The sequence below is a fragment of the Myotis myotis genome, unplaced genomic scaffold (assembly GCF_014108235.1).
Source record: "Myotis myotis isolate mMyoMyo1 unplaced genomic scaffold, mMyoMyo1.p scaffold_m19_p_9, whole genome shotgun sequence".
Classification (NCBI taxonomy): domain Eukaryota; kingdom Metazoa; phylum Chordata; class Mammalia; order Chiroptera; family Vespertilionidae; genus Myotis; species Myotis myotis.
In genome coordinates, this window is record NW_023416401.1 from 7,530,984 (window position 1) to 7,551,711 (window position 20,728).

Here is a 20,728-nt window from a genome sequence, read left to right on the forward strand (position 1 = left end):
AACTTGAGAAATGTCCATCTAGTAGCTCACTAGATCTTTTTATCTGCATGATATATAAACACATCAACTCAGTATGACTCCAAATAGACTAGCTTACTCTAAAACTGCTTTAAAAAGAGTTTTGTTGGCAGTACCACCATTCATTCGGTTGTCCTAGATCCAACCTGTGAGCCATTTTCGGTGTGCTTCCCATGATTCTCGTCAGCGAGTACAAAGATGTCAAAAGTATAGTAATTCTCCAGATACAGAGCACCCCCAGTTTGCTTTAGCAGGAAAGCGATTCCTCCTATTTCCCTCCCTATGCAATGATTCCCTCTGAGACACTGCTGGGTGGGTGGGGTGACTAGCCCCTACTTGACAGCTCTGCAGACCCCGTGGTCTGTTGCCTGCCATGTTAGCCCTCTTTGATTATTTTCACCCTGCTGCTCATCCCTATAACCTTCTCTATCTCTTGACTATCAACCATTGGCTATCAACCATCTCTATCTCTTGACTATCAACCATTGACTATCAACCATCTCCAATCTCCTGAATTGCTACTGTCCCCCAACCACAACTCATGACAATTCATGCCCTGTGTTCTCCCTCTCTGGCCAGGATAAACACCTCTTCGATGTTTTATTTTAATTATTGGAGTTGTCTGACCTTGGGAAGAGAGTATGTGGCTTAGGAGACAGCCAGGCAGAGCCTCAGTCTTTACCTGGAGTCACTCTGAGTCAAGGTACTGAGTGTACAGTACGTTACCCGGTCTGACATATTTGGAAACAATTCTTACCATCTTATGGTGATGTTCTCTCAGGGATTTCATTCTTTCTCACTCTGAAGTGGGCTCTTGGGTGACACACCTGGGTCAAAAAGAATCCATAAAGTCTAATAATATTGCTGGAGGTCACGTGATCTCTCACAGAGCTCTTTTGCCCCATGGCAGTCGGTGGATGTGACTGGGCATTCATGTTTCCATCTTAGTTCATAGTCAAGAAGGTTCCCACCTTTGGAGACAGAGAGGAACAAATAGAGGATACACCTGCCTAAATCACCCAGCACCCAAGACTCATATCTGTTCCACAAAAATATGGGTTTCTGAATTCTGAAATTAAAAGAGCTCTGAAAACTGAGAGGGTTTCATCGTCGATTTGGCTATGAACCTGGACTTGTCTAAGTTCATTTGAGGTGACTGAATCCAAATAGAATTATCTCAATTCTTTATACTTCATTGTTATCTATACTTCACTCAAGAAATACTAACACGTTGGAGTGGGGCACTGCTATAGACCTTTCTGCATGTGTTCTGGAATATATGGTATACACGCCATATTATTTTTATTTTTTTAAAATTTTTATTGATTAAGGTATTACAAATGTGTCCTTATCCCTCCATTGCCCCCTCCCCCAACCACCCCACTCATGCCCTCACCCCTTTGTTGTCTGTGTCCATTGGTTAGGCTTATATGCATGCATACAAGTCCTTTGGTTGATCTCTCCCCCTTATAAGTCTGAAACTTACTGCATCCTTAAGTACTTCTGGCCACATGATAGAAGGATCATATGGCTATGCACTCTAATAACTGTTTCTGGCTTTTGGTACCTTCCATATTAACAGCCATCAAGACAACTTTATCTTTCTTTCTAGAATCTATGTCTTTGCTTCTATTCCTGCCCTTACTAATCAAGCCAGAGACCAAAACTCCCGGTGGCTGCAGAATCAAGCTCTCCTCTATTGGCCAGAACAATCTAGCCCTGCCCCCAGATTTTGTGTCCCCACTTAGCAAAATAAAAGCCTTGCACTTGGTTGAAGCCACACTCTTTATATCAAGTATGACACCTAGGGAGTTGGGAAGCCCTCCTTCCCACTCCACTGTCTCATCAAGAATTCCTGCTCAATGCATATACTTGTGTTCCCAACAGATGTATAAAACATATTTGTTAAACAACTGAGCAGAAGAACTAGTTGCTGCCTTGGTCCTGAGTTGGTTGCCATAGGTTAGGTCAGGGGTCCTCAAACTTTTTATTTTTTTATTATTATTTTTTTAATATATTTTTTATTGATTAAGATATTACATATGTGTCCTTATCCCCACGTTACCCACTACCCCCCCCCCCCCCCCCCCTGCTCATGCCCTCACCCCCCCCGTTGTCCGTGTCCATTGGTTAGGCCTATATGCTTGCATATAAGTCCTTTGGTTGATCTTTCCCCCTAACCCCCACCCTCCCCTACCTTCCCTCCAAGGCCCGACAGTCCAATCAATGCCTCTCCATCTCTGGATCAGTCCTTGTTCATCAGTTTATGTTGTTCATTATATTCCACAAATGAGTGAGATCAAGTGGTATTTATCCGCTCTCCAGTTCCATCCATGCTGTGACAAATGGTAAGAGTTCCTTTTTCTTCTTCCTCTTCTTAAAGAATACCTTTCAGCATTTCATATAATGCTGGTTTGGTGGTGATGAACTCCTTAAGCATTTTCTTATCTGTGAAGCTCTTTATCTGACCTTCTATTCTGAATGATAGCTTTGCTGGATAAAGTAATCTTGGTTGCAGGTTCTTGGCATTCATCACTTTGAATATTTCTTGCCACTCTCTTCTGGCTTGCATGGTTTCTGTTGAGAAATCAGCTGACAGTCGTATGGGTACTCCCTTGTAGGTAACTGTCTTTCTCTTGCTGCTTTTAAGATTCTCTCTTTGTCTTTTGCTCTTGGCATTTTAATTATGATGTGTCTTGGTGTGGTCCTCTTTGGATTCCTTTTGTTTGGGGTTCTCTGCACTTCCTGGACTTGTAAGTCTATTTCTTTCACCAGGTAGGGGAAGTTTTCTGTCATTATTTCTTTAAATAGGTTTTCAATATCTTGCCCTCTCTCTTCTTCTGGTACCCCTATAATTCTGATGTTGGTATGCTTGAAGTTGTCCCAGAGGCTCCTTACACTATCTTCATATTTTTGGAATCTTTTTTCTTTTTTCTTTTTCGGTTGGGTCTTTTTTGTTTCTTCGTATTTCAAATCTTTGACTTGATTCTTGGGATCCTCTTGTCTGCTGTTGGATCTCTGTAAATTATTCTTTATTTCAGTCAGTGTATGCTTAATTTCTAGTTGGTCCTTTTTCATATCCTCGAGAGTCTCACTAGATTTATCGAGGGCCTCACTAAATTTATTGGCGGTTTCCATAAAATTCTTGAAAAACCTTATAAACGTGGCCTTGAACTCTATATCCAGTCATTTGCTTTCCTCCATTTCTGTCATTTGTGACCTGTTTCTTTGTCTCCGCATTTTTTATGCTTCCCTGTGTTGGTAGAGTGGTTTTGTGTGCTAGGTGTCCTGTAGGGCCCAGTGGCTCAGCCTCCCCAGTTACCTGAGGTGGACACTCTTGGTGTACCCCCTTGTGGGCTTTTTGCACAGTCTTATTGTAGTTATGCCTTGATTGTTGTAGGATCACTGGGAGGAATTGACCTCCAGGCCAATTGGCAGTGAGAATCAGCTGTGTCTGCAGTGGGAGAACTTCTGTGCTGAAGACACCCTTCTGGGGCAAGACTTGCTTCAGTGGGGCTTTGGTGCTCACTGAGACTGCACCCTGAGTGTGTCCCTTATGGATCTGAGGAGTTGTAATCTGGATGGTCCCCCTCTGACCACTGGGTACACTGGCTCTTGGATCTAAGGAGGTGCTAATTTAGCCTCTGCCTGAGGTTACACAGCAGGAGCTACGAAGAGAACTGCAGATTCCCCTTCCTTTTTTGGAGTTTGGAGGTGCCCAGATGAGGCCCAGCTGTGAAGCAATGCAAGCTGCTGTGGGGCCTTGGGCCTTCTCTTGGAAGTTCTGGGTCTGTCTGGCCCAGCTGCAGTTAGGTAATTTTCAGGTTGCAAAGGGCCGGGGCATTCATATGCAAAAGCCTCTGCCACAGCCTGGGTGGGGCGGGGTCTCAGGGGATCAAAGGGCGGAGCAAGCAGCTATGGCGGATTCTCAGCCCTGCCCTAAGGGGCCGTGCGTCTCAGTGTCCCGGTAACTGCTGCAAGCACCTCTGAGGTTGCCGACCTCAAGTTCCGAGTTCTGCCTGCTGCCAGACAGTCCAGTTTCTCCCCGTATGAGTCCTGGGTCCCCAGAGACTTCCCGGAACCGGAGTTCAGAGCAGTCGGGAGCTTGTGACTCCCTCCCGATTAAAAAAGACAGCCGCGTCCTCAGGTACCAGCCCCTTTCCGCGCGTGCGAGCCTCCGTACCTCTGCACTTTACTTCCTCAGCTCCTCTGGCTCTCAGTGTGCTTTTCTTTCCTTCTAGTTGTAGAATTTCCACTCAGCCAGCTTTCCTGTAGTTCTGGATGCTGTTCGTTTTGTCTTTATGTTGTTTTTTTTGAAGTTGTTGTGGGAGGCAGCAATTTCCCGGTGTTTATCTATGCCGCCATCTTAGTTTCTCCGGTCCTCAAACTTTTAAAACAGGGGGCCAGTTCACTGTCCCTCAGACCGTTGGAGGGCTGGACTATAGTTTAAAAAAAAAACCTATGAACAAATTCCTATGCACACTGCACATATCTTATTTTGAAGTAAAAAAACCAAAATGGGAACAAATACAATATTTGTATTTGCATGTGGCTCGTGGGCTGTAGTTTGAGGACCCCTGGGTTAGGTAGTCCCTGGTCTGCTAGCCCCTGGTTTATTTACACAAATAACTTTGTGTAATGGTGGCTTTTTAAATGGTCATCCAATTATTAGCTTGGCATCTTCAGTAGGATTTGCAAAAGTCATCATTAGGATAGGCTTGAGAGAGAACTGCTGACCCCCCCTCAACCCCAAAGTAGTCTTACACTTCAAGCTATCCCTGCCCAGATTGACCAGAAGAAAAATGAGGAAGATAGAGGGATGACAAAGGACAATAAATAAGAAAATCAGTACATGTACTATTTTTGACACTTTGAGAATCTTAATAACCCAAGAGATATATTTACGGTCTCACAAAAATAAAGGTTGAGCAGACTTCCATGTCTATCCTCAATACCCCTAAAATCTGGGTATAAATTTATCTCTTGATGTGTGTTTACCTGAGAAAGGACCAAGAAAGTGTGAAAGTCTGAAAAATTATCATTTCCCGAGGTCCCTCATGGACCACATAATAGATGTTTCTGAGATTTGAAAAATGCTGTGCATCTGCCATTTAAAAGTCATATCTAAATGTACTTGGTACCTTCTAAGTAATCTTTTCCTTTTAATTGTAATATTATTTATGATTTTTCACTCACTAGGAAATCTGTGTCGCTTTAAAAGCGATGGAATGAAACACAATACATCAGGAGAAAGACATGTGCTGATGAAATACGCTCCCAAATGCCATCGTCCCGGTGATGTATATTAGAATAGGGATGGGAGAGTGAAGTTGAGGGATGAGTCTGTGTGCTGTGCATTCTTGAACAATCCCCATGAAAACTATGATTGAATTATTATCCATGTTCAACGCCATGTAATCAGAAAGCATTTGGCTGTAGAGGGAACCATTCTGCAAGGTAAGTAGGTGAACACCACTGACACACTAGTCACATCCATTTAAAAGTCTAAAATCAAACAAAGAATAAGAATGAATCAAATAGATTGTATTTGCGTAAAAATAATCCAAATCCCATCCTCATATCTTCTGACAACCTAGATTTAATGGGCTGGCAAGTATAGGCTCTGTATATGGTACTCATCATTTAGAAAGTTCTGCGTATGGATGAATTCATTTTAGCTCTGAGAATGCTGGCTATAGGTTTCTGTAATTACGTAGTAGATTTTTCACAATCTTCATATTAATGATCCCCTGTTATTTAACTTTCAGCAGTGACATTATTAAATCTGAGGTGACAGCCCTTCACTTGTGACATTTAATTTACTTTTCAATTTTCCTTCTCTCTTGGTCCTTTAAATGGTTCTTAAAGGCAAACAACTGGAGATAGTTGTCAATCCTGAAGAACATCAGGCATGGCGATTTTTCTTTATAAATAGCTTCGAAAGAAGTGTCCCAACCCAAGTTTTACTTATGCCTTCTTAGGCGGCATACTGTTATTTTGAAGTAGTGTCTTCCACACATAAAATGGTAGTGATCAGATACTGAATATCCTTTTATGTGTTGCTTAAGAGAGAGTGCTTTAGGATATGCTTGCTGTTAGTTACGCCAAAGGCCATTACTTACCCAGCAAATCTTGCTGTCTGCTTTTTCCTGTTAGTAAACTCACAAAAGGTTACCTTTCTACAGGAAGGTGAGCTGAAGAACAAATCTCATTTACTTACCTGCCTACAGATAAATCTTTTCTTCCAGCTCTTTCACAAACTTCAGAATTAAAAATAATACCCATTGGGTGTCTGCGAGGCACCCCAAAATTATATTTCCCAAACCAAACTCATGAATTTCTCCCTCAAGTGGGTGGGAACTCACTATCTAACATGCTATTTAGGTTTTTATGTTGAATACATTGGTCCTAGTTTTGTCAAGTGTCATGTAAAACATGTCTCCTTCATATTCATAGGAGAGATTGTCAAATATTTAAAGGGAATAGACATGCCTCTTGTCCTCTAGGTTTCTCTAGGATCCAGCTTCAATAAACGTACTTCACTCAAATGTCCTCATATAACAACATTCAGAGATTTATTACACTCTTCCTATAAGCAGCCCAGTTTTTATTGCTCCTCTCATAATATGACAATTAGAATTAAACCTTATATTTTTGACATGGTTTAACCAATATGGGATCTCTCTCTTTCTCTCTGTCTCTCTATCACATATTTTATCACAATATATGCATTGCTTGCAAGTACTTGCATTGAATTTCTTTGTACATGTCAGCAGTTATTGTTTTATTGTTTTTAAAATAAAACTGGACAATCATAACTAGAGAAAAACCAATACATCTTGACAGATTTTCACAGAAGGTCTTTTAAAAAAATGTAATTTTAAGGTACTTTCTAAATTCAGAAAAGGGCATTGGGAGAGGATCAAAAAAGTAATATAAATTTGTATAAAGACAAAGAATGCTGTGGTGTTTATTTAGGGTACTTTCTCTTTGTGACATTTATCTCAGTGGCCTGGTGGCCTGTTCCTTCCTCCTCTGGGGAAATCTGCAAGTCTGAGTGAGGTAAGAAATTTGAAAGAAAACAGAGACTACTTTTATTTGTTAGAATGGAAAAGCATTTTATTCCCCTGTCAACTAGACCTAGGCAGGCAACAATTGTTCTTTTTGCTTAAGAAGATGGATTTGCTTTGGTTTAGGAATTGTCAGACCTTAACAGGGGACAGTTAATTCAGTGCTACTGAGAGAGAAAGAGACATGAGTGTGAGGAGGGCATGATCTAAGTACCCCTGACCACGTCATAAGATCAGGCACTTTCCTGGGTGCCAGTGAAAACAACAACAGTAGTGGGCTCTTATATATGCATGGCTTTTACAGTTTTCCAAGCACTTTTGCACACTATCTCCAACCTCTCTCCCTCCCACTCTCATTTCTTTTCTTTCTTCCTATCAAGTATGTGCTAGGAACTGTGCTAGATGCAAAAGGCAATAAGATATTTTCCATAACTGTCAGGGGGAAAAAATAAAAATTACAGAGCCTGCCTTTATTACTGCCCTGTTCACATGGTCATCTAACCATTAGTCCACCACTAAGGTGACTGCTGTAAACCATTAGTCCACTTCTAAGGTGACTCACCCCCTTTGCACAAGGCTGGCTTTCTTGATATCTCGCTGCAAGTCAATAGGCATATAGACAACTCAATGTGTGCTTTAGCAATAAGCCAATTATTCTTCCATTGTCTAACGGAAGATGGCCTAAACAATGATTCTCATTAAAATGAAAATCAGAAATGCAATATAAAAACTAAACTCAAAACACACAATACAGAAACTTACCTCAGTGTTCCAGAGATTGACACCAATGCTTTAAAGAAAATTCAATTCCTTGATGGGAATTCAGCTAGAAAAGGCTTTTATCTCAATACTTAATGTGAAAATATTACCCAATATGGTATGTGACTAGCAGTGAGAATTTTTTTTTTGTAAAATTAACTTTATAATGCGAAGAGTTTTAATAGGGTGATATTGACAGAGTATGAACGATGGTTATAAGTTCAAGGGGGGCTAAAATTATTAATGAAGCCTGAACTTCTTAAAATCTGTGTAATTCACTGACTTTAATTCTATGAAAATTGGACCTTCAGCATTATTAATTTTTAAAGACTGCAGAAGAATAAGATAATAACTTTTTCATGTATATTTGAGGACTGTAACATTGAGATGGCAAGAGCTAATGTAACTTAATTTCAAAATTAATGAATGGGCTACATTGAAATGAGCCCTCCTGATTGAGTTGTGAAGCCAGCTGTTTGAGGGAACTGTTATTCTTATCTCAGCTGGACAAATACTGGTGGAGGGACATATCAATAACCCAACATATAGGTGGGGGCCTCTAATACTAATATATATAGGATTTTGCATTTCTTTGGGCTTTATGGGTCACTTAATGAGAAAAGAGGCCATTATTGTCAAATTCCAAGACAAATGTTATCTTTGCGTTTCTAAGGATCATTTTGCAGTATGAACATTTGTAGCATTTAACTGCAGAAGCGCAGGACTTTGCAGGATCAGCATCATTTTAAGGAAATCACAGCTAAGCATTAGTGACCAGATTTATTTTCCTCATCTAATGATGTAAGAATCTAAATGGATTTTAATATCCTATTTTCAGTGCTAACATGCTGCACTACCTGTTTCTGTGGGAGGTGTAGGAGAGCCTGGCACGTCTGTTTGATGTATGACCAGTCTCAGGGACTTGGCTTGTTAATTACTTGATGGTGAAACTGTAGAAATAATCGAAATGTGTTGGGCCGTGGTGTTCTTTGGGTGGACAATCCCCACTGTATCAGGCTTCCTGAGGGGGAAAACCTTGAAAGAAGTAGGGAGGGTTTTGGCCTGTCTGTGATGCCTTCTTGTTGTTTTTAGAGGGCGTTTTCAAAACTGTCAGCCAATTCGGATTTGTGGAGAGAAATGATGTTGAAAGCATGCAATATAATTTAATAAGTATTCTCTAAGCCCCACTCGGTGCCTTTCCCTGTACTAGCTATTTAGAGTTGTGTAAAAAAAGCCTTGAATGTCCACTTTACACACTCCATTGATTTGAATTGGCAATGTGGAACTAGTAAATAAAAATGATAAAAAAAGTAAAAGCTTACTAACAAAATAAAAAAATGTAGGAAATGTCTCATGGAAGCAAATGTGTAATCAGAGAAGAATGTGTTTGTATAATATGATCACGGCCCAGGTATGGGCCGTCTGGCATGGTTTTTGGAGCCCAGGCACCTGGCTTCTGACTGTCTGGATTTAAACTCTGATCAGCATTCAGCAGCTCTGTGGTCTTTGCCAGCCACCTACTGGTTGGATTGCAACAGTGGGTGGTTACGTGGATTAAATAGGGGAGTTTGTTTAAAGCACATAGAGCAGTGTTGTGTTAGTGGTTACCTCTATTATACCCCATTCGGTGATGTTGCCATTACGAATGACTTACTGTTATTTATTTACTCTACTTAGGCAAAACATATCACACAGCCATCTCTGGCAGACCATGTCTGGCAGACAATATATGAAATCAAGTTTTATTCATTTTGGAGGCTGAGGGGTGTTAGGGACTAGATCTCATCAAATCCATGAGCTTTCAATGATAATATTTATATTCGTCCTTATCCATTTTTCTGAATGTCAAAGTAATATTTGTCATTGAAAAATATTCAAAGAATATAGAAATATCCCAAAGCAGAGCTTGTTTGTGGAAATGTAAGTACGCCTGTATATGCACACACCATTGCTATCCTGATCAGTAATTTTTTTTTAAAGCAGCTTTACTGGAGTATAAGTTACATACCATGAAGTTCACAAAATGAATTTAAAGATTTTTAGTAAATTGACTGAGTTGACTGTACAAACATCACCACAGTCCCGTCTTAGAATTGTTCCATCACCTAAGAGAGAGTCTTCATGTCCATCTGTAGACAATCTCTGTTCTCATTCCAACTCCAGGCAACAATTGATCTGCGTCTGTCTCTATAGATTTGCTTTTTCTAGAACATTTGATGTAAGTGGAATCATACAATGTGTGCTTTATTTACAGCTATCTTTTAAAACAGTATACTGTTTTTGAAGTTCAAACATGTAGCATGTATTACAAACTTGGTATGACATTGGCATCTGCTTTTCCTTTCTCTCTCTAGTTGTCTGGAAGTTTTGCATCTTTTCCTATCCTTCTATACTTATTTTTTAAAAAATGGATTTTTAAGGCTTAGAGATAATTTTACAGTTTTTTAATAGGACTCTCACCAAATAAGATAAAACCTTTAGATTCATTTTACTTCACTGCTCCCTGCTTTATTCACCCCACCTAAGCTTATTCTTAAATTTCAGGTTTTGTTCAGATCATGTGGAATTTTAGTGCCTACCCGTTGGCTTATACTATATTCTGATTGCTGAATCTCTGCTTTTCTTGAGATTTGTCGTTGTTGGTCTGGTTTATTTTTATTTTGGCTGGAGGTCTTCCATGACTATTTTTTACACAGGAAATTAATTCTAGATCATATTGTTTTTGAGTATTTTAGGCTTCAAAATACATTCTTATCCTCTTGCACGGGAATCAGCAAGTCTAACGTCCCCAGGTGGAAACTTGCTGGCCTGGAGGATGGAGAAATTGAGCAGGACTGGTGTGTAGTGAGGAGAGTCCAGGAGAGGCAGTTGTGAACAATTGTGTCCTTACAACCGAGTTTGTGTTGTTCTCTTTGCTGCTCAGGAGCCATTTACAGCAGACTTGGCAGTGCTCTATCCTCCCCCCTGTTCCCTTTACATTTTGTGCTCTTTCAGCCCCAGTAGTCAGCACCCGTGTCTGCGGTCAAGGGCTGTCTCTGATGGGAGTGCTTGTTCTTAGAGTAGGAAGGGCTGGGGACTCTTTGTCTCCCCAGAGCAGCTCTTAACCAATGACTGACAGGTGCAGAAGTGAACATACTTCACGTCCTGTCCTAATGGGCCGGACTCTGAGCAGCCACAGTCTCCAGCTTCCCTGAGGAGTTGAGAGAAAGTTACCATTTGTGGAACTGGATATTGTGCCCTTGTTTGACTTCCTCACCCCCCATGGCTATCTCCCCAGTCCCACTGTCTCACTCTCTCCATGTTTTTTGGGAATACTTTCAAATGAATCTATTTCACATACATCTTTTTTTAAAAAATATGTTTTTATTGATCTCAGAAAGGAAGGGAGAGGGAGAGAGAGAAACATCCATGATGAGAGAGAATCATGGATTGGCTGCCTCCTGCACTCCCCCCATTGGGGATCGAGCCTGCAACCCAGGCATGTGCCCTGACCGGGAATTGTGACCTGGTTCATATATCGATGCTCAACCACTGAGCCACATACATCTTAGAGTCTCAGGAGCCCAACTTAAAACCCATTGAAGGATTTAAGCAGAGGACTGGCATGTCTGTTGGTGTTTGCTGAACTGAGTCTCACTGATTTTTTTCTTTTTGTGTGTGTGTTTCAAAATGCTTCCAACAGTATTTCCCTGTTTCTCTTATGCTTTTATTTTTAATGGACTGTATTTTTTAGAGCAGTTTTAGGTTCACAGAAAATTGAGCATGAGCATAGAGATTTCCCATATACTCCCTGCCCCCAACATGCACAGCCTTCCTCTTTATCGTTCGGTACATTTGTTACAATTGATGAGCCTCCATTGACATCATTGTCACACAGTCCATAGTTTATAGTAGATTTCACTCCTGGTGCTGTACATCCTGTGGTGTTAGACGAGTGTATATATGACATGTGTCAGCCATTATGGTATTGTGTGCAGTAGCTTTGTTGCCCTAAACAGTATTTGTTGAATCATAAACAGTAGTTCCGTGCTCCACTTATTCATCCCTCCCTCCCCCAGGTCCCTGACAAGCACATCTTTTCAGTGTTGCCATAACTTTGCCTTCTACAGAATGTCATATGATTGGAATCACACTCTATGTATCCTTTTCAGTGACTTATTTATTTTACTTAATAATATGCACTTCAGGTTCCTCCATGTCTTTTCATGGCTTTCTATCTATTTTGAAAGATGTTAAGGGACATATCCAAGGCCAGAAAACCAAAGTAGTAGAAAATTTGACCCTAGATCTCAGTGGCCTGATGTCCTAGTTTAGAGCCCTCACACGTAATCATACAACATTCACAGCAGAGCACATGAAATCTGTTTCTAACACTAGAGGCATTAGATTTAAAGAGCCAGTTGTGATAACAAAAACATGTCCATGATGGGCACTATTATCTTTACATACATTTTGGTCCCTAAAGAACTGGTGGCTTTTCTAATTTTCTTTCAGATGGCAGATGCTACAAACTTAGAATATGTGGCAGAAACTGCTAAGGATCCTCTAGTGTTAAGATGAACATATGTCTTGGTTTTCCTGAAAGTGTCCTGGCTCATACTTGTTGTCCTAGCATAATTAGTGATAGCGTCCTGTGTCTTTCTTAGTAGTGTCCCATACTGGGAGAGAATTCTCCACGGGTCTCTTGCATTTCTGTACATCCTATGAGTTAGACCTGTGGTCGGCAAACTGCGGCTCGCGAGCCACATGCGGCTCTTTGGCCCCTGGAGTGTGGCTCTTCCTAAGCCTTAGGAGTACCCTAATTAAGTTAATAACAATGTACCCACCTATATAGTTTAAGCTTAAAAAATTTGGCTCTCAAAAGAAATTTCAATCGTTGTACCGTTGATATTTGGCTCTGTTGACTAATGAGTTTGCCGACCACTGAGTTAGGCAATAACTCCTTTGTTCTGGACTATGTTTTTCAGGATGTTTATATAGTGAATAGCGTCAGAAAATAGAGAATGTGGCTCTCTTACTGCCATTATAAAAGATTTGGGTTTCCCAAATTCAAAATTCATCTTCTGTATTACAACCAACTATGTGTACAGGTACCCATCGGACTGATAGCATTGCCACTATGGGACTTGGGAGGGCGAGTTAAAATAATGCAAATATGATGATGCCCACGCTCCTTGCAGTGCCACGAGTAATAGATCTTTGTCCCTGACCCAGCGTTCTCATGCCTTTGCCAGTATCCATGGAGCTGTTCCAGGTAAACTTATCTTTCAAGTGGCATACAATCTCAGACCCTTCAGAGTTCTTACCATTCCAATTAGTACAATAAATTATATGGTCTACTGAATTAAGCATTCTCCTTTCTTTCTTTAATGAAAGCACATGAGGTTTGGCTGGGCACCCTGGTAGAGACTGCATTTGCCTTGTTTTTTTTCATGGCCATGTGATCAAGTTCTGGCCAATGGGTGGTAAACCAAAGAGCCACTTCCCTATCATGGTCATAAAGGGATTTGTGTTGCCCTTGACCTTTCCTCCTTGTATCTGGCTGGGATACAGATCTCCTGGGCGGAAGATAAGAAGACATATTAGACACAGGGTAGAAGCCATCTGTTGAGGATGGATGGACCATGCTATTAGCCTTGGACTGGCCACCTCTGTAAGAGAGAGATAAACTTTTGTTGTACTCAAATCAACATATATTTGGCTCTCTTAAAAGTGAACTTAGAGATCCCTTTGTTACTATTAATAAATGAAGACATTGAAACCTCAAATTAATAGATGACTTGCTCATGGTTAGAGCAAATAAAACTGAAGCTAAAGCTCCCAGTTGATTCCCTCGACTCCCATTCTGCACATCGCACCAGACCTGTATTACCTGATATTATTGAATGTGCATGCACACACACACTCGCAGCTAAGGGAGGTCAGGATATTATGATAAGTACATGAACAAAACCCTCTCCAGTAAAGAGCATTTGAAAGAAAAATATGCCATTCTCATGCCGGAGGCTGCTTTTGATAAGGACACAAATAACAACGACAATAAATTGCATTTATTTAGCACCCATTGCTTAGAAAGCACCAGCAATCTCTGCCCCAGGCTGGGTTGTACTAAAGAGGAGTTGTTCTGCTCCCTATGAATTTATGGAAATGTCAGAAGAACATCCTCAACAGCTGCGTCTAACAACTGGGATCTGGGCTACTCTTGGAGGATACTCTTCTGCTTGAGAAGGGGAAAATGGTAATGGGAAGATTTATTGATCTTTGCTATATTTCAAATTTATTGTGAGCGAGGACCAGATAACAAGGCGTTCTCTCATGTTCCTTATTGGAGGCACAAAGCTGGAAGATGGAGATTTATCAGCTGACAGTCAGATCGTGAGGGGCTAGAAGAGTTTCGGATTTCCAAGAGACCCAAATTTCTTTGTGGCAAACATGCCCTCTGGGCTTTATATTTGGTAGTGAAATATGTGAGCAGTGTGCTGTGGAAGACACAATTTCCCGTCCATCTGTGCTGTGCTAGCAATCATCGCCCTCAGCTCAGAGTGTGTCACCCTCAAAGAAGAATGTTGCTTCATCTGAGAAAGGCTGTTCCTCACTGTAGCATGTGGCTATTTGAATAAGAACAGAGTGATAAAATTGTAACTGGGAAAAGGAGATGGGGAGTCAGTTTTATAGACTCCAGAGGTAGAAAACAGAAGAGAAGTCTCTGGGATTCCTAAACAATTTTAGCCAGCAGCCCAATTTAATGGATTGAGTCCGCAAAGTTCCTTAGGATCACCCAGCCTTCTTGAATTTTCAGGCGGTCCTTTCTGCCCTTGGTGAGACTATGTGGATTCTGATACTCTGTGGCCTACGTTTCTGCAGTTTCCAAGAGGGTACTCTCTTCCAACACATTGAAGAGTGATGGCCCATGGGAGCTGTAAGTGCAGAATATAATTGAGGAATATTAATTTATGGCAAAATCAAGGATCAATGGAAATGGCATATTGGGGTTATAAGAGCATGGTTTTGAATAAAGGCAATTTAAGCTTCTTGGGCTGTAGAAATTGCCTTTGCTAATCTTCAGAGTAATCATATTCGCTCTTGTTTTTCTCACACTCACCCATTGCCTTTCGCCCCACCCTCACCCCCGAGGCCATGGGTCTCAGTCAGGGGCCACCAGGAATGGAGTATTCTAGTTTACCACAGATGACCACGTCCTTTCTCCACAGGGTTCAGAAAAGACTGGGATCGTGAGGACACTCCTTTTTCCCTGTGCAGTCAGCCTCCCGAACTAGCTCCCTGGATGGGAACTGAAGGGTCAGGACATTCTCAGAAGGGATTTATAAAAACGTTCTAATTTGCAATTTGTTACAATTCAACAACTTATAATTTAACACATTTGGTGGTTGAAATTTCAGTTAATCTGGGCTCTTTGTCGTTTGATATAAGTGAAGCTTCTTCAAGACTTGGGCTTTCCTAAGTGGGGGTCTTTGTAGATGCATCCTCCCCGGTGAGTTAACTCCCCGAATCATGTTTTCCACCTGCACCCTCTCATGTCACTCAAATGCCACTTCTCTCTCTGTGGAAAAGTCCATCTGGGCATCGATGGAGTTTGTAGGCTCCTCTCTGAATTTTCATGTCAAGTGTATCCCTGGACTGTCATCAGATAAGCCCTGAGGTCCCCTTGAAACACTGCCAAAGGCTTGATTGCGATAGAGAATGGAATTCAGTCCAGGAATGAGGGTACAATTGGGTCCTCAGATTATTTTCACATTTTCCTACCAGTTGTTGGGTTTAGACTGCTGTTTATGTTTCTAGGGTACCTGACATGGAATCATGTCATTGGAAATAATAATTTTTCTCAAAAGCTAAAGAGCATGATCCCATCTTATTGAAAGAACATTTCTCCTACTAACAGGGCTGCGACACTATCTTATAGGACACTGCATTTTCATTGCTTCAGTAAGGTCAGTTGGTTGGTTTCTGCTCCAGCTGAGGTCTGATGGCACCAGAAAAAAAATCCCAGTGTCCTTTTCTTTTTGTTTCTCAAGGCATGACTCCAACTCCCATCAGCTTGTTTGGATTCAGTCTCTCTCTAGAGAGGGTTTCAGTCAGTAGCAATTCCAGAGTCTTCTCTTAACAACCAACTGTCTGCCAAGTACTCATTTGTGTTATTTCTCTGTTGGAGGCAATCAGATCTTTAAAAGATTTAATGCTTTCCTATTTTAGAGACTCTCTGAAGCAATTATCTTGTCTAGTCAGTTGAAGGGGATTCAAGCCTTCTTAACTCTAAGTGGAAAACCTTGAAGAAATGCTTAGGTGGCTGCTCCTCAAGTTGGGTTGAGAGCCTGGCTGTCAGGGGCCAAGTGGCAACTATGACATAGCGATGTTCTCACTGCTTATGCTTCCGTGGTTTAAAAATAAGCTTATGACTTTTCTGCTGGTGGTCCTGCTAAGCTATGGGTGACCAGAGACCCATTCCTTCAAGCAGCCTGGCCTCGGAATGGGGTCAGCTCTCTCTCACCTTCACCTTCTCTGAACACCTGAGCCCCATCATGGACAGCACTAAGAAGTCGGTTGGGAGCCTCAAGCACACCTGCCAATTTCCAACAACCTTATAGCTACCTCTAGTATTAGGTAAGATGTGAATGTGGGAACATTTCCTCTTAGTTTTGGCTGAGTTTCAGGACTGAATGCTCCATATATTCCAAGATGAGATGCTAGAGTACCCTTGTGTGGGACTTGACCTGTGTTTCCTCATTCACTGATGACTGTAAATTACCATTGTGGAGGCAGAGAGTAGCTGAATATTGGAGAATTTTAGTCCTTTGTGCCTTTTGCTCACCTCAAGGCTAGTTAGAGGGGCATCAGGAATACACTTGAAGGACTTCAAGGAGAATACTTGTAGAGCGTTTGTGAATCCTCTACACCGAAGGAATGGTAGATGTGGTTGACCTCTTGCCGGAGAAATCTCAAGGGCAAAGTGGGCTGTGGCCACAATGCAGAATCCGAGGTTTGGGACCTCACTGCATTCCCACCAAACATGGCTGACAAATGCGTGTTTCCCAGGAGCCAGTGGTAGCCATGGAAAACCATCTGCCAGGGTCTAGAGTCATCTTGCAGGGATTCTTCCAAAGGAGCTGCTGGGAGGGGAATGGAACCCCAAGCAAAGAATCAGAGAACCAGGAGCCTGAGTGGCAAGCGGGGCCAGTGGGCACTGCATCCCTGTTGTGGGGAACAGGGATGGTGGTGAAAGACCAGAGCAACGAAAGCTCTGCAGAAACACACAAAGGCACCCGTGGGAGAGACAGCTTTAGCGCCACAGCCAGACAGATTCCAATTAGGAAAGACGGTTTCATACTCTCTCCCTTCTCCTCCTCTCTCTTCCTGGAGGGGAGTTTCAGTCATGTTAGTTAGAAAGAGCTCCCCCTTCCCATTGCTTCCTGCAGTAGCAGTCTTGAGATAAACTTGAAATTGAAGTTGGAGTTTTGATATGGAGTTACACCAGAATTTTCACTACTCAACTGGGACTGTTTTAGGAAGCAAAGTGAAGGACCACATTGAATGCACACATGAACGTTGTGGCACATGCCCAGGTTTTCATGCCAGGGTAGGGGAAGAAGAAGCCCAATGGGTTAGGTTTGAAAGGCTCGCAAGGAAAAAGAACAAAGCAGTTTGTGCTGTATTGTAAGTGTAACTTGCGCAATGTAATCCTATATAATAAAAGGCAAATATGCAAATCAACCGAACAGCTGAAAGACTGGTCGCTATAATGCACACTGACCATGAGGGGGCAGAAACTCAATGCAGGAGCTACCCCCTGGTAGTACGCTCCCACAGGGGGAGTGCTGCTCAGCCAGAAGCCCTGGGCCAGTGCAGCGGAGGTGGCGGGAGCCTCTCCTGCCTCCGCAGCAGTGCTAAGGATGTCTGACTGACAGCATAGGCCCACTCCCTGGGGGGAGGGGGGAGCAGGCCTAAGCTGTCAGTTGGACATCCCCCGAGGGCTCCTGGACTGTGAGAGGACACAGGCCGAGCTGAGGGATTCCCCCGGAGTGCACGAATTTCATGCACCAGGCCTCTAGTAATTACATAAGGATATGATCTGAGTGAAACTGGGAGCTTGCTATGCAGTTGTAGTTTCCAGACCCCTCCTCCACCCCATCAGATGCCGCCTTAGTGTACATCCACCTAAATGTGAAGACCAGACTTGTATAATTCAGCCCAACATTCTGTACCATCTTCATTTCTCAATGACAATAAACTTTGAAATGAGCCCTAAAGATGATCTTGTAGCCGAAAGTGAGCTTTAACGGTTTAATAGATTTCATTTTTGGATAGTAAAACAGCTCTTCCTTTTTAAATGGCTGGCCTATTCCTGATAGTTGGCTAATACTTTGCATATATTACTTTTCAGATGCCTCCCAAAGCAGGCTTTATTATCTGCTTTTTTACAGATTAGGTAACTGTGAATCTTCAGCAGGCTGATTCCAAATCCAGGGATTCAGCCTCACCCTGGTCCCCACGCTAGCACACTGACTTCTTGGGAGTTGTGTAGTGCTAGAATTCTTTACCATTAAAAAAGTGAGCTGGTTTGTGGAAAGCAGTGGCCAATGTCCATCAAGGACAGTTGGTTGTCATGACGTTGGGGAGGGTGCACCTGGCATCTAGTGTTTAGAGGCCCATGATGCTGTGAGCAGCCTACAATGCCCAGGACAGCCCCACCACAGACGTCTCCAGCCCAGTAACACCAATAACAGCAGTGCCCAGAAACTCTGATTTAAAGCAATTTTTAAAAATTAATGAACTCTCACCTGAGGACAGGTTTTTTTGATTTTAGATAGAGAAAGGGAGAGAGATAGAGGTAAGAGAGAGAGAGAAACATCGATTAGTTGCCTCCCGTATGCATCCCAACCAGGGATTGAACCTGCAACCCGGGTATGTGCCCTTACTGGGAATTGAACCCACATCTTTTTGTTGATGGGTCTACGCTCCAACCAATGGAGCCACATTGGCCAGGGCTGGTTTAAAGCAATTTTAAAAAGCAGTTTATATGACAATAGAACAGATGTGCAGTTTTAGCTAAATACATTGCTAGATCAATGAGTGACTGATAGGCTTTTAAAAAGAGAAAATATCATAAAATTAATCTTATTTTGTGATACTCCCGAGTCCCCTGATGTGTTACACATTTAAAAATATTGGTAAGTAAGGGATGCCTGAGCAGGATAGGTCCTCTAGGAGTACACCCCCCCCCCCCCCCAGTCTGGAAAGGGTGCAGGGAGAATGGTCATGTCAGGTGGGCTCTGGTTCTTTCTGGCTGATACAGACTGTGGTGAGTTCAAGAACCTGCAGTGAGGAGCTGACCAGATTGCAAAGCAGAGAAACCAAGCCCTTGACTAGCTGAGAAGTCATCAGGGGCTCTTGCATTACCAGTATTTTCCAGAAGTTTTACCTTTCTGCCCTACTTAATGTCTTTTAAAATCCTAAACAAACCTCCTGTTAGAGTTCTGAAAAGCCAAGTGAGTATCTTTCATTTATTGTCATAATAGGAAAGTCATGCAAGTTTGCTCACTGCAAATTACTCACTTATTGAATCAGGAAAGCACACTATTACATACAAACTATTCTCTACTATTCCTCACAGCAGAGGAAAGACTGTCCTAGAAAAATGTAATGGCATCCAAAATATTATAGTATTAATTCAAGTAACCAGACAGTAGGAAAAAATAAGCCCAAACCAACAGCAGGCCCTGAACAGCAGTAATGTTCTGTTCCTGGAGCTGAATACAAAATACAAAACAGCAGAGAAACCTACAGACCAGAATGCAAACGCAAACACAATCGTACATCAGGGAAAGAGCTTGGAAGGGGAGCGGTAGTCACCTATTGGCCAACTTAATTCTTGACTTCTAAAATGAGTCGGAAGTGGGAAGAAGCGAATTTCCTTTCACGTAACCAAGTGACTCCGAGTGTAATTCTTAATGAAGCCCCCCAAACGGCATTCATATGGTTGCTGCTGCCCGGAGAAGAGCAAATGAATGCAAACATCTGTGCATACCTCCTGCATTTGTGCACAGCAAGCTCGTGCTGGAAAGATCTCCATAAAACAAAGCAGCCTGCACACCACTCTGGCTGATTTTACAATGCTGCCAGGATTTAAAGATGGATAGAGAGGGCTATTAAGTACTCGTCAATCCAGGCCAATTAGGCAGAGAAACATTCTGAGCACAGTGCCTCCTGTTCCTGCTTTCTGGCACCTCCTGTAGGTGCTATTCCCACGGAAGAGTAGCCTCAGAGCTTCACAGGTAACTTGTTTTCCTGGCGAGTAGATAGCTTGCCTTTGTAGGACTTTGGCTGGTAGAAATCCACTTTTTCTAGTGGGATGATGCCATGAGACAAAGCAGATTAGCCCTGTTTCAGAGGACGGAAGGTCATCAGAGCTTGAGGAAAAGTGTTCTGGAGACTGAATTAAACGATGAGCAGTTGGGGAGGGGCAGGCGATTCAAGTGCAGAAAATGACACATGTTAAGATGGAGTGAATGTGAATATCCCATTATTCTAGAATTTTGAGCTCTGTTCTTGGAGCTTTAAAAAGTTTATTTTAGGAAGTGTCAATTTCCAAGGAAGTTAGTAAACATGAGTTCATCACTAATTATTAAGAGCAGAACTCAATTTATTGAGCACCTATTATGTGTCAAGTACTATGCCAGGTGCTCAAGACATAAACTTAAGAAGACACTGTCCTTGATTTGATGGGATTTCAGTGTCACAAGAGTAAAACAAACACACTTACAAACAAATATCTTGATGCAAGACGATACATGCAAGTCTCAGGAGGCCATGGAGATTAGGGAAGTACCCAGACAGCAGTTGAATCAGTTACTGACTGATTCAGGGTG